We start from the raw sequence: 14,055 nt of genomic DNA, 5'->3' as shown, positions 1-14,055 counted from the left end.
TATTCAAAAAAACATGCAGCTACTTATACACCAAAACACAGACACATACAGACATTCACACAGTTTAGTCACTAGTCTGCAGTAAGATACATTTAATGACACACTTATAGAGTCAGTTACGCACCTAGAAAATCATCCATTCACACACTTTTACACCCACTTATTTTTCAACAGGCCTTTCCCTATATATATTAAACATAATAAAACCGTTCAGAAACACATACTCAATGGATGATGTCATCAGTGATGTCATTTGAGATGTCATCAGTGATGTTATTAGTGATGCCACTGACCATGTCATGAGTGATGTAATATGTGACGTTATTAGCAGTGCATTGGGGGGGCGCGAGTTATAGTTAGCTGAACTAACTATAACGGGAATCTCTAGGGTTTTGTATGAGGGAAATTTCCAGCTAACTATAACGCCCCTGAAAACTATGTTTTTTTTAGTGAATATATATATATATATATATATATATATATATATATATATATATATATATATATCCAAAGAAAATCCTAGGGCTGGTCCAGTAACACCGGCGCAACACCAAGGCACAGACTCCCCAAGCGATGATGAATCAAGTGTCACACACAAGACCGCTTCACTGGAAAGCAATCAAGAGGACACAGCGGGGAGTTGCGGAGAAAACAATTTATTCACAGCTGATTGGCATGATGCATTTCGGCGTGATTTGCCTTCCTCAGATGCCAACAGCACAGGGTTGACCCACCTCCCTCTAATGGAAATTGGTGGAAAAAGGACTCGTCCCACCTGGTTGTTTGATCTGTAGTCCTGAACTGTAGACTTCAATGACCAGCATGCAACACTGTGGTAAGTACCACCAGCGGGACGGATTGCAGTTCTCATGAACGCTGATGTGCCAAGCAAAAGAGGGGGGTTAATGCTTTGGGAAGCCCTGTAATTTGTGTGTCCATTGGCTTCCCCGGGCCCCCTACATCCAAGCCCCAATTTCAAATGCAGTCAGGGCCGTGAATCGTTGATGCAGTGATGACGATTCCCCATGTAATCATGGACTGTCTTCTGACAGCGGTCACTTGCCTGACCCGATCCTGAGGCGGGCCTGTGGTTTCCAATCCCTTGGACGTCACCTAACACGATGCCAACAATGTCACAGGAAGCTTTGCTGGACGGGTCCTCTTTAGTGCATTTGCCGGCAACACGTGCAATGTATCACACACAAGACCGCTTCACTGGAAAGCAATCAAGAGGACACAGCGGGGAGTTGCGGAGAAACCAATTTATTCACAGCTGATTGGCATGATGCATTTCGGCGTGATTCGCCTTCCTCAGATGCCGACAGCACAGGGTTGACCCACCTTCCTCTTATGGAAATTCTGCGGCTCTCCAATTGGTGGAAATGAGACTCATCCCACCAGGTTGTTTGCTCTGTAATCCTGAACTGTAGACTTCAATGACCAGCATGCAACACTGTGGTAAGTACCACCAGCGGGACAGATTGCAGTTCTCATGAACGCTAATGTGCCAAGCAAAAGAGGGGGGTTAATGCTTTGGGAAACCCCGTAATTCATGTGTCCATTGGCTTCCCCGGGTCCCCTACGTTCAAGCCTCAATTTCAAATGCAGTCAGGGCCGTGAATCGTCGATGCAGTGATGAAGATGCCCCATGTAATCATGGACTGTCTTCTGGCAGCGGCCACTTGCCTGACCCGTTCCTGAGGCGGGCCTGTGGTTTCCAAACCCTTGGACGTCACCTAACGTGATGCCACCAATGTCACAGGCCGCTTTGCTGGTCGGGTTCTCTTTAGCGCATTTGCCGGCAACATGCGCAATATATCACACACAAGACGGCTTCACTGGAAAGTAATCAAGAGGACACAGCGGGGAGTTGCGGAGAAACCAATTTATTCACAGCTGATTGGCATGATGCATTTCGGCGTGATTCACCTTCCTCAGATGCCGACAGCACAGGGTTGACCCACCTCCTATAACGTCCCTGTAGCCATTGTTTTTTTTCGTGAAATTTCTAGTTTTTTTTAACATTAAGTATGATGCCCATCATAAGGCATGAAGGAGGAGGGGTTGGATGCAAGGCCTGGCCTGGCATTGTTCTGATACCACCCAATCTTGCTACCTCTGCTCCCTTCCTCCATACCATCCATTGTCCAATTCCATGCCCCTACTACCTAATTACAAACCTGTGTGACTGTTGTTCTGCCACTGCCCTGCTTACCTGCCCTCAACAGTTAGTTGCTGGCTCATCCACCTCCTCCCTACCCTCTGTTGTCCGAGTCCACACCCCAACCCCCTCCCTCCTGCCCTGCATTATCAGATGTACTGCCACTGTCCTCCATTTAGCTCGATATCACTGCACACTCCTCCTGCCTTCTGTTGCCCAATTCTATGCCCCATCAATGCCCTCCTGCTTAGCATCTGTGCTTAGCTTGCTGCCCCTACCCTCCTCCCCCCTGCCCTCTGATGTCTGTGTGCATGCCCCTGCTCCCTCCTTTTTTCACACCATGTTCCATGAAGTTGCCACTGCCCCTATCTACTCTGGGTTTTTCTCTTGAGCTGGCACTGCCCCTCTCATCCGCTTAGCATGGTCAGATGGCCGCTGCCTGTCCCTGAGTCCAAGTTCCATGCCCCATCCCCTCTCTCCCATCCTCAAAGGTCCATTTTGCTGCAGCTCTCTTCTGCCCTCCATCCTCGTTGTGCTGCAACTGCTCCTCCTACCTACCCTTCGTAGTTTATTGTGCTGGCCCTTTCCAGCCTCCCCTGTCTGTGTCCAGCCACTACCACTCCCTTCTGTCTTCCATGGTCCTTTGTACATGCCCCTGCCCCACCCTCTTGCCCACCGTGGCCATTGCTCTGAAACTAACCAACCTGCTTGCCTTGCATGGTCTTCTATGCTGCCACAGCCCCTCCCACCTGCCCTAGTTGGTCAACTTGCTGCCCCTGACCCCCTCCCACCTTCCCTTCATTGTCTGTATGTATGCCATTATAGTCTCACTCTTGCCCTCCATGGTGTGCTGTGCTTCCAGTGCCCTCCCTGGTCAGCTTGCTGCTTCTGCTCTGCCTCCTGCCCCTTGCTCCCTGAACTTCTTTTTGCATGTGCAGGCCCCTATACCCTCCATCATACCTTGTCTGGTCCATTGCCGAACCCCTGCCCCCTCCCTCCTTCCCTTTGTGGTCCGTTATGCTGTGACTGTCCCTCCTGTCTGTGCGGTATAGTCTGCTTACTGTCCTTGCTTCTTTACCCTCTGCTCTCTGTTGCCCATGTGCATGTCCCTGTCCCCTCCCTATTGCTTTCCAGGGTCCGTTGTGCTACACTGCTGGCCCACTTGCCCTGTATGGTATATTGTGCTGCTGCATCCCCTGTTGCCTGCCGTGTAAGGTCAGTTTGGTGCTCCTGCCCAGCTCCCTCCATCCCTTTGTCATCCAAGCCCATGTATCTACCCCAGTCCTCCTGCCTCCATGATCCAATGTACCATACTTGCCAACATCTTAAATTTGTTAAGATGGAGATATGTTTTTCAAAAACCTGGGGAAATAATTTTACTCATTGACTTTTGAAAACGAGGAGATTTTAGGCAGGAGACAGATAAAATAAAGCCCTTTTGGGCTTAAAAACATTGGCAGATTTCTGCCTGAGTTGGGTTTGTTCGCATGTATCCCTGTAATGTCACTGCCACTTCCTTCTGCCCTCAATGGTCTGTTATATTGTTACAGACTCTCTTACCTCTCTGAATGGTTGGTTTGTTGCCCCTGCCCCCCTTTCACCTGCCCTTCATAATCCGTTGTGCTGCCACTGCCCCTCCCGTCTGCCCAGCGTGGTCAACCTGTTGCCCCTGCACCCTCCTCCCTGCAATCAATTATCTGAGTCCATGTTCCTGACCTCTGCCTCACCACAGTATTTTAATGAACAGCAAGATTGCTAACATTCTATATTTATTACAAAAGTGTGGCACGCCTAAAGTCATCTTGATGTAATCAAAACTGTAATATTTAAAGCATTTCCTTTAGAAATTATTAAAATGAGAGGGTCTTATTCCTGTAGAAATTATGGTTAGTGCTCTCAAAAACTAAAATGAGGACATATTTTCTGAGCTCACAAATAGCGACAAAGCACTTTTAAATTATTTGCTTTCTTTATGTTTTTTTAACCCAGTCGATTACTTTATTATATGTTGAATTTAGGGAATAGGATGTGGTGTCATGGCCAGAGCTGCAGACTTTGCAATTGGGGAATTAGGTTCAAGTTTCGACTTCAGCTCGATGCCCTGTAGTTCTGGGCAAATCACTTAGGGCCTCATGTAGGAAGCCAAATACCGGTCGGTAACGGCCGATTTTCGGTAATTATACCGTTACCGACCGGTATTTTGGCTTTTGGTATGTAGGGAGATCATTTTTGTATTCGGTAATTTACCGAATCGGTAAAATTACCGAATCGGTAATTTTACCGATTCGGTAAATTCCGATTACAAAAATGAGATGTAGGGGGAGTGTGTGTGTGTGTTTTGGAGTCGGTATTTACCACCAACTATTAGTTGGTGGTAAATAATGAATGGATGTGTGTAAGCGTTTTAAAGCGCTTAGACGTGTGCAATGTGGCAGACATACATGCCCTTAGGGCATGTATGTGTGCCACATGTGCACACATGGCCGTCTCAAGGGTGCAACAGGGTGTCAATGTGACACCCTGCCACCCTTGCATGTGTTCCCCTAATTACCGAATCGGTATTTACCGATTCGGTAATGAGGCATACCTTCCCATCAATGGGAAGGTATGCCTCATTACCGAATCTTTACCGACTTTTACCGAATCGGTAAATAATACCGACTCATTAGCTACATATCATTTACCACTTCATAAATACCGAATCGGTAAAATTCGGTATTTATGAAGTGGTAAATGGGTCCCTACCTACATATGGCCCTTAATCTCCCCATGCCCCATGTAAAGCACTCCAATACCCTTGGATGACGTCTGCACTATATCAAACTGCAAACACAAATTAAGTGCTTTGCACACTTCTGTCATTGGGCTAAACTTGGGCCACATTTGGGTGATATTTGTGCTACATTTGGGCTCCTTTTCTCTGTGGCCATTCTGGGAGACTTACTTTTTATGAAGCTCCCTAATTTCATCATTTCCTACAGTATCTTTAGTAGAAATGCTTTCAGTTTTCCACTTTGATTCCATCAAGATGACGCTCAGATGTGCCACATGTTTTGTGCACTCTAGTTGCTCATTAGAACACAGTAGTAAACCTTCTGATCACCAGGGAGTCAACTGCCAGTCTGCTACTCGTGTGGAAATTGCATGTTTCAGTCTGCATGTCAGAATGTTTTAATGAAATAGAAGAGGAAGGTATTTGAGAACTCACTTAAAACGTGTCCTAATTTTTCTTTTTACAGCACTAACCATAATTCCTATGGCAATATGAACCCCTCTTTTTATTCCTTTCTAAGTTAAATGTTTTGTATTTTACCAGTTTGATTCAATCAACATGGGTTCAGGTGTCGGTTACTTGTGTCATAAGTAAGAGTGTTAGCGCTCTAGTTGTTATTTGGAACACTCTAGAAGGCTGCAGTAGAATGCAAGGGAATCAACTGATAGCTTCTCATCTTGAAAGTAGATGTTTGACTGAGAATGTCATACTTCATTTTTAAATAGCTGAGAAAGATGTGTGAATTTACAGAAAATGTTTTCAAATGTTAGCATCTGGAGCACCTTTCATAACCTATATGTGAAAACCATGATAAAACAGTTTTCTCTCAAACACGATTCATGAAATCCCAGCAGACAGGGTAAAATTACCTATTTTAGAACACACCACAATTCCTAAACTTATTATGGTACCACAAACAAATGATTTATATTGTAACTAAAAGTTATCACCCTTTATAGTTTCTTCTTTCTGTGAGACTCAAAACCTGCCATTCACTCCAATGCATTTCAACGGGGTGCTACCATGTATATTCATCCCAAGATGGCTGCCAGCACTTCCTGGTTGAAGTGCTGACAGCCAATCAGATCTCACCATGAGATTTGTGCTTAGACTCCGCCCAGATACACACATTTATTTTTCCGTTAATATCTTAAAGACTGCTGAACGGATTTACAGCAAATAACAAAAAGCTTGCTTTCTGGAGTAAAGGTAACCTTTCTGTGCCAAATTTAGTGTAATTACGTCCGGCGGTTCAGGCTATGGTAGTGTCCCAATGGAGATTGCTTGGGGGAAAAGCACATTTTTGAGCTTCCCTTTTCCTCAGCCCCCACTTGATGAATCACCCCAAAACTTTCAAAACAGCAGCTGAAATGAGGGGCAAACTATTTTATACCATTTTGCGAAGAATTGTCTAACAACGCCAAAGTTAAGCTGCAAAGCAAAAAAATAAAATTCCTATGGAAACTAAGTCCTAACTATAACCACCTACTGCTGACCCCCAGTAGGTAATCTATCTATCGATCTATCTATTGATCTATCTATCTATCTATCTGGATGGGCCAAAATGAATTAAAACAATAAAAAAAATGCCACACTCCTATGAGACTCTCACATGGTCACCTCCAAAAAATGGTAGCCTGGCCCCATTCAATTACCTTATGCTACGCTATCCCTGGGGCTTATTTCATATATGGTAGGGGGGCTACTTGGCTCTTATCCCCAGGCATCCAAAATCCCAGGGAAGCCCACCCCCAGGGCTGACAATTGTTGATATGGGGAGAGGAGACACATGGCCCCCCATCCAAGCTGACAGTGCCTGTTTGAAGACCACCCCTGGGGATGAAATTAGCTTGCATGGGAACGGGGTACACAGCCCCCCCGTGCCTTACAAGACCCCAGAAAGTCCCCCTCAGGGATGATTATTTGAAATGAGTGGGACCAGGGAAAGCTGTGTTTGCACGCATTTGGCAGAAGCATTTTCAAAACTTCCACCAAGTGTGAGTAACCACCTAGCCCGCTCCCAGCGGGCAGCAGCTTTAAAAAATGCTCCGCATGCTGGAAGTGGACTTTTCATCTGTTCCCCTGCGCACACTGAAGTTGGCAGGAATAAGATTAAGAGATTGCCCCCACCCGCAGAGAGCAGCATTATTAGCTGCTCCCTATATGCGGGAGCGTTGCCAGCTCCCACTGTGTGTGTGGAGCCAGCTGGGACTGTGTGGTCCTTGGGGCTCCTCCTGCATCCTCCAGCACCAGGGCACCCACCTTTTGTTGCTCCAGGCCCTGGGGTATGGGATCCCCAGGGCCAAAATAGGCCTTGAGAGGGGGCTGCATGTCCCCTCCTCCAGAAATTATCACCAAGCCCCGGGGGATGGGGTCCCCAGGGCTCAAATCATCCCAGGGAGGGGACCCACATGTGTCCCCATCCCCTAAAAATGATGCAGGGTGCCAGAGGATGGGGTCCCCTAGGCCAAAATTGGTCTGGAAGGGGGCCAAGTGCCCTCCTCATAATAAATGATGCTGGGACCTGGGGGATGAGGTCCCCCGGGCAAAAACCAGCCCAGAAAGAGGCCGCATATCCTTCTCCCCATAAACCTACTTGACGGACTCCAGGGGTGGAATCCCAGGGGCAGGGTATATCTCAAGGTCGATCGAAGAATAAATGGGTATATAAGTGTCTAAATGGATGATTTGTTTTTGAAAAATTGATTGTTTAACAGACTGATTAAGTGTATCTTAGTGAATACATGGCTTAGTGAGTAATGTTTAAATGTGTAAATATCTGTATCATTCTCTCACTTTGTGTATAAGTGGCTGCATGGGTTGGTGAGTAGCTACATGAGTGTCTATATAGGTTATTAGTTGGTCTTTTGAGTATCAGTATGAGTGTCTGAGTGTCTGTATGGTTCGGTGGGGGGTATTACATAGTGCGTAGGTGCATGAATGAGTGATTCACTGTTTGTATGTGTTGAAGACAGCATGTGTGCAGTTCTGTATGGGTGGATGAGTGTGTGCATGGGTGTGTTAATGAGTGATAGACTGTCTCAATAGTGTCTTTATGAGTAACTACATATGTTTTAAACTAGTATATGTGACTATTGGTGTATATAAGTGAGTATATGTGAGAGTGAGAGATTGAAAGAGTTCCTGTATGAATAAGTATGTTTTCTATAAGTGATTGTTTAAAAGACTAAGTATGTGTAATTTTCTGTAGAAGTAAGTGTGGTGGTGTGTGTATAACTGTATATGCAAGTAAATGGATGTTTGATTCTTTATTAGCATGAGTGATTTTGTGTGTGAGTAACTCTATGGATGAGTGGCATTTTGTAACAGGATGTATAGGTGTGTGAGTACATATGATGAGTGAGTACATGTATGAGTGACTGTATAGGACTGTTGGTGAATGAGTGGATGTGTATGTGGATCTTAGAATTACTGAATAGGTTGTTGTAACTGGTATTGGTATGTCCATTGTTTTGAACATTGTAGTTTCTATTTTTGAATGTGTGTATCAAAGGTTATATTAGGGGAAGAGGAGGTATGTCACTCTATCACAAGGATGATGTCATCAGTGATGTCATTAGTGATGTCATTTGAGATGTCATCAGTGATGTCATGAGTGATGTCACTGACCATGTCATGAGTGATGTGATATGTGACGTCATCAGCAGTGCATTGCGCGCGCGCAAGTTATAGTTAGCTGAACTAACTATAACGGGGGAATTTCAATGGTTTTGTACGAGTGAAAAGTCCAGCTAACTATAACGCCCCGAAACCTATGTTTTTTTCAGTGAATTTCTAAGGTTTTTTAAATGCTAATTCCTAACTATAACGTGCCTGAAACCTATGGTTTTTTCAGTGAATTTCAAAGGTTTTTTAAATGCTAATTTCTAACTATGCCTACAGAGATAGGACATGTGAAGAAAGAAGAAAAAACGCACAGAAAGAAAAAAAAGAAATGCAGAAAGAAGCAACAGAAGTCCTCAAAGACAAAGAAAAGTGCAGGAAGAAGGATAACGTGCAGAAAGAACAAACAGAAGAGCAGAAAGAAGCCTTGTTGCAAAATCATCCTGTACCCTCAAATGAGCCTTGTGGCCGTTTTTAGTTGGGAGATTAAGTTAATTTGAATCCTGAGGGTCCCTAGGGTCCAACTAGCCCACTAGGTACCTCCAGTATGCGCCACAGAGCTGCGTTGCAGAGAGGTGTAAAAAGTGGCACGGCATGGATCACCTCTCTGCAACGCAGCTCAGTGGCGCTTACTCGAAGCACCTGGTGGGCTAGTTAGCCCCCAGGGGCCCTCAGGATTGAAGGGGAATTATTTCCCCAACTTAAAACGCGCCACAGGGCGTATTTGCACACGTCACCTCAGGCCCCGTCCCCTCCCTTCACCACTGTGTAAACGCGCCCTGTGGCCGTTCTAAGTTGAGAGATTAAGTCCTCTTGAATCCTAAGGGTCCCTAGTGTCAAACTAGCCCACTTGGTACCTCCAGTAAGCGCCACAGAGCTGCATGGCATAGAGGTGTAAAAAGGGGCGTGGCCTCAGAACACCTGTCTGCAACGCAGCTCCCTGGCGCACACTGGAGATACCTGTTGGGCTAGTTGGCCCTCAGGGACCCTCAGTATTGAAGGGGAATTAATTCCCCAACTTACAACTGGCCAGGGGGCACATTTGCAGAGTAATGTAAGGAGGGGGCATGGCCTCCAGCGCGATGCCGGTCTTTTATTTATTTTATTTTTTTAAGAAGGAGGGCTGTGTGGCCCCCCTTCTTTTTCTAATTTACTGGCCCTGGGGACCCCATCCCCCAGGGCCTGCACCCTAATTTGTTTTGTTGAAAAAAATAAATTTGGCCCTCCCAAGGCCTTAATCGGCCCAGGGGACCCCAACCCCCGGGTCATGGCCTTTTTTTTATTCAAATTCTTTAGGATGGGGCTGCGTTGCCCCCCTCCTCAGGCCACTTATGGCTCCGGGGACCCCATCCCCTTTTGTTTTTTATTATTTTAAAAATATATATATTTATAGAAACACCTAGGACATGCTGGACAAACCGTATGTACCTATCACCATGACGATTTGTGTGATATTCATTAAAAGGCGACTATGCATAGAATGAATCCACTTGGAATGTATTTACACCGCTAGTCAAGCTCTGACGTGTCTGACGTCCTACCGTGCCTAATCCCGTCACCCCCGCCGGTGGGTACTCTCCAAGTAGACACCCTTGTCGTTTATTTATACAAACATGGGTAGCTATTGACGGGCACATTTAATATACATGCACACAAAGCCATTCAAAGGGGATTCGACAAAAATTCGACCAAACTATGCCAGAAACCCCCCTCACGGTTAATAAAAAACACATCCACCGCCGGATGTGTAATACTTTTTATTTTACTCTCTGGAAAGGAGACAAACCTCACTTGAGAGTCACAGCGTGCTCCTGGCTGAGCCCAATGCTGTGTTACACCCACCAGTGCCCGCCGATTGCCTCACACCTCTGTGTTGTATTCCACCAGCTAGTGCGTATGCTATGACACTCTCTAGCCCATGTGCACTGTAACACCACCCCGTGAATATGTCATGCCACACTTGCCTTCGCACGGGTTATATTGCTCCATCTAACGCGCCTTCCTCGATGTGTATGTCATCACGCACAGCGCTATGCCATACATATTACAATCTGGGATCCATATCTTTGTCACAGTGCATATGCAACGTTACACTCCGAGCACATATTTTATATTACAACTTTAGAGACTAGTTATGTTACACAACACTGCCCTGTGCATATTACACTCCAAGGCGCATATCGCATAGCACGCGCTAGTGCCTGTGCTAACTCGCGCTCTCCAATGAATCTGTCATTGCGAACAATGTATTGCATATTATATTTCACGCCCCGGTTCATCTTATATCACACTTTTTGGTGCATAGTTTATACCATATACTACAGCTAGTTTTCATTTTCAATCGTGCTCTCAGGACTATGTTCTATATAACACTGCGTCCACCTACCCTTTTCACGGGCATTACATTTTGCGATGGGGGTGGAGGGTCAGGGGGTGTTTCTGCCAAGTAAGCCCGGAGTCACAGTCACAAACGTCCTCTTCTTCCTGAATAAAAGTGAGATTATGCTGCATACTTGTTCATATTTTAAGTAGTTCGCACAGACACACATTTTAAAAACAATAAAGTTCCTAATACCCACCTTCTCTGAACAGTTAGCTTGCTGCCCCATCCACCTTCCCCCTTCTCTGTTGTCTGAATCCATGGACTAACCTCCTCCCTCCTGCCATGCATGGTCTGATGTGCTGCCACTGCCCTCCATTTAGCATGATGTACCAGTCCACTCCTCCTGCCCTCCATTGCCCAATTCTATGGCCCACTCCTATCTACTATGAGTGTTCTGTTGAGCTGCCACTCCCCTCCCACCTGCCTAGCATTGTCAGATGACTGTAACCTGTCCCTGCCACCTCCACCCTGCCTGTCCACATGCCATGCCCCTATCCCCTTCCTCCTGTCCTCCATGGTCCATTTTACTGCCACACCCTTCTGCCCTCCTGATCTGTTGTGCTGCAACTGCTACTCCTGCCTGCTCCGCGCTGTCTGTTGTGAGGCCCCTTCCCCTGAACTCTCTTGTCTGTGCCCAGGTCCTGACCCTCCCTTCTATCCTCCATGGTCCTTTGTGCATGCCCCTGCACCCTCCTTCTTGCCCATCATAGCCATTGTGCTGCCACTAACCCTCCCGCTTGCCATGCATGGTCTTCTGTGCTGACATTGCCCCTCCCACCTTCCCTGTGTGGTGAGCTAGCTGCCCCTGATACCCTCCCATCTTCCCTCTGTGGTCTGTGTGTATGCCACCATAGTCTCATTGTTGCTCTTAATGGTGTGTCTTGTTTCTAGTGCCCATCCTGCCTGACCTCCATGGTCATCTTGCTGCTCCTGCCCTGCCCCCTTACCCCCAGCCCTCTGTTTCCATGTGCAGACCCCCTATTCCCTCCCTCCTGGCTTGTCTGTTCCATTGTAATGCCCCTGATCCGTCCCTCCTGCCCTTTATGGTCTGTTATGCTGCAGCTTTCTCTCCTGTATGTCCATTATGGTCAGCTAGCTACCATTGCCTCTTTCCCATCTGTTCTCTGTTGTCCATGTGCATGGTCCTGTCCCCTCTCTATTGCTTTCTATGGATTGTTGTGCTGCACTCCCGTCCCGCATGCGCTGTGTGGTGTATTGTGCTGCTGCAAACCCTGATGCCTGCCCTGTAGGGTCAGTTTGGTGCACCACTCCATGTCCCTCCTGTCCTCTGTTATCCGATTCCATGTCCCTACCCCAATTCCTCCTGCCTACCATGATTCAATGTACCATACTTGCGAACATTTTGAACTTGGTAAGAGGGAGATTTTGAAAAAAAAACTGGGATATTGATTTTCCCCTTTGAGTTACATTGAAAAAGAGGAGATTGTAGACAGGAGACAGATCAAATAAAGCCCATTTGAGCTTAAAAACATTGGACGTTTCCTGGCTGAAACGGGTCTGTTGGCATGTATGGTTGTACTACCACTGCCTCTTCCTTCTGCCTACCATGATTCAATGTACCATACTTGCGAACATTTTGAACTTGGTAAGAGGGAGATTTTGAAAAAAAACTGGGGTATTGATTTTCCCCTTTGAGTTACCCTGGCCTCTGCCTCTCAACAGTATCCTAATGAACAACTAGATTGCTAACATTCTATATTTATTACAAAAGTGTGGAACGCCTGACGTCATCTTGATGTAATCAAAACTGTAATACCTAGAGCATTTCCTTTAGAAATTACATATATGAGAGGGTCTTATTGGCATCAAAATTATGGTTAGTGCTCTAAAAGACTAAAATAAGGACATATTTTCTGAGTTTTCAAATAGCGACAAAGCACTTTTAAATTATTTGTTATCTTTATGTTTTTTTATCCAGTTGACCACTTGATTAAATGTTGCACTTAGGGGAGAGGATGTGGTGTTACTTCCAGAACTGCAGACTTTGCAACTGGGGAACCAGGTTGGAGTTTCTGCTTCAGCTCGACATTCTGTGATTCTGGTCAAATCACTTAGTCTCCCCATGTCTACAACCAAAATGAATTTGTTCTTGTGTGATGTAACCAATGCTCATGTAAAGCACTCCAATACCTGACAAGTCTGCACTATATAACACTGCAAAAACACAAAATAATAAGTGTTTTGCACACTTCTGTCATTGGGCTGTATTTGGGCTACATCTGGGTGATTTTGGGCTACATTTGGGCTCTTTTATCTCCGGTGGCCATCTTGGGAGATTTATTTGTTATGAAGTTTCCTAATTTCCTCATGTACTGCAGTCTCCTCAGTAGGAAATGCTTTCAGTTTTTTACTTTGATTCCATCATGAAGGTATTCAGATATGTCACACATTTGCCATAAATTCTGAAAGTTAGCACTCTAGTTGCTCATTAGATCACTGTAGTAAAACTACTGTTCACCATGGAAGTCTGCTCCTGGTATTAAAAGTGCATTCACTGTAGTAAAACTACTGTTCACCATGGAAGTCTGCTCCCGGTATTAAAAGTGCATGGTTCAGTCTGCATGTCAGAATTTTTTAATGAAATAGAAGAGGATTTGAGAAGTCACTCAAAATGTGCCCTCATTTTCTTTCTTCAGCATTAATCATAATTTCTATGGCAAAATGAACCCCCTCATTGTGTTCCTTTTTAAATTAAATGTTTTAAGTGTTACCAGTTTATTCCAATCAAGATGGCTTCAGGTGTGCCATACTTTTGTCATAATGAAGAGAGTAAGCGCTCTAGTTGTTTTTAAGAACACTCTGGGACATTCTGTCATTGGGCTATACTTGGGCTACATCTGGGTGATATTTGGGCTACATTTGGGCTCTTCTGGTGGCCATCTTGGGTAGGGGTGGGCGGAATTTGCGGAAGCCACTTTCGCAAATTATCGCGAAAATGTTAAAAATCTCCGCAAACAAGCGGAAATATCGCGAAGATGCGGAAGTTTTTTCCCGCCTGTTCGCGATATTTTCTGCATGGTTGCGGGTCGCTAACTTACCCCTGCGGTTGCTCGCGGGCGCGGCCATCTTGTTTTCAGTTGTCTCGCGGTGCAT

Source organism: Triturus cristatus, chromosome 6, assembly GCF_964204655.1.
Source record: "Triturus cristatus chromosome 6, aTriCri1.1, whole genome shotgun sequence".
NCBI classification, from domain to species: Eukaryota; Metazoa; Chordata; class Amphibia; order Caudata; family Salamandridae; genus Triturus; species Triturus cristatus.
Note: the sequence above shows the minus strand (reverse complement) of the source record.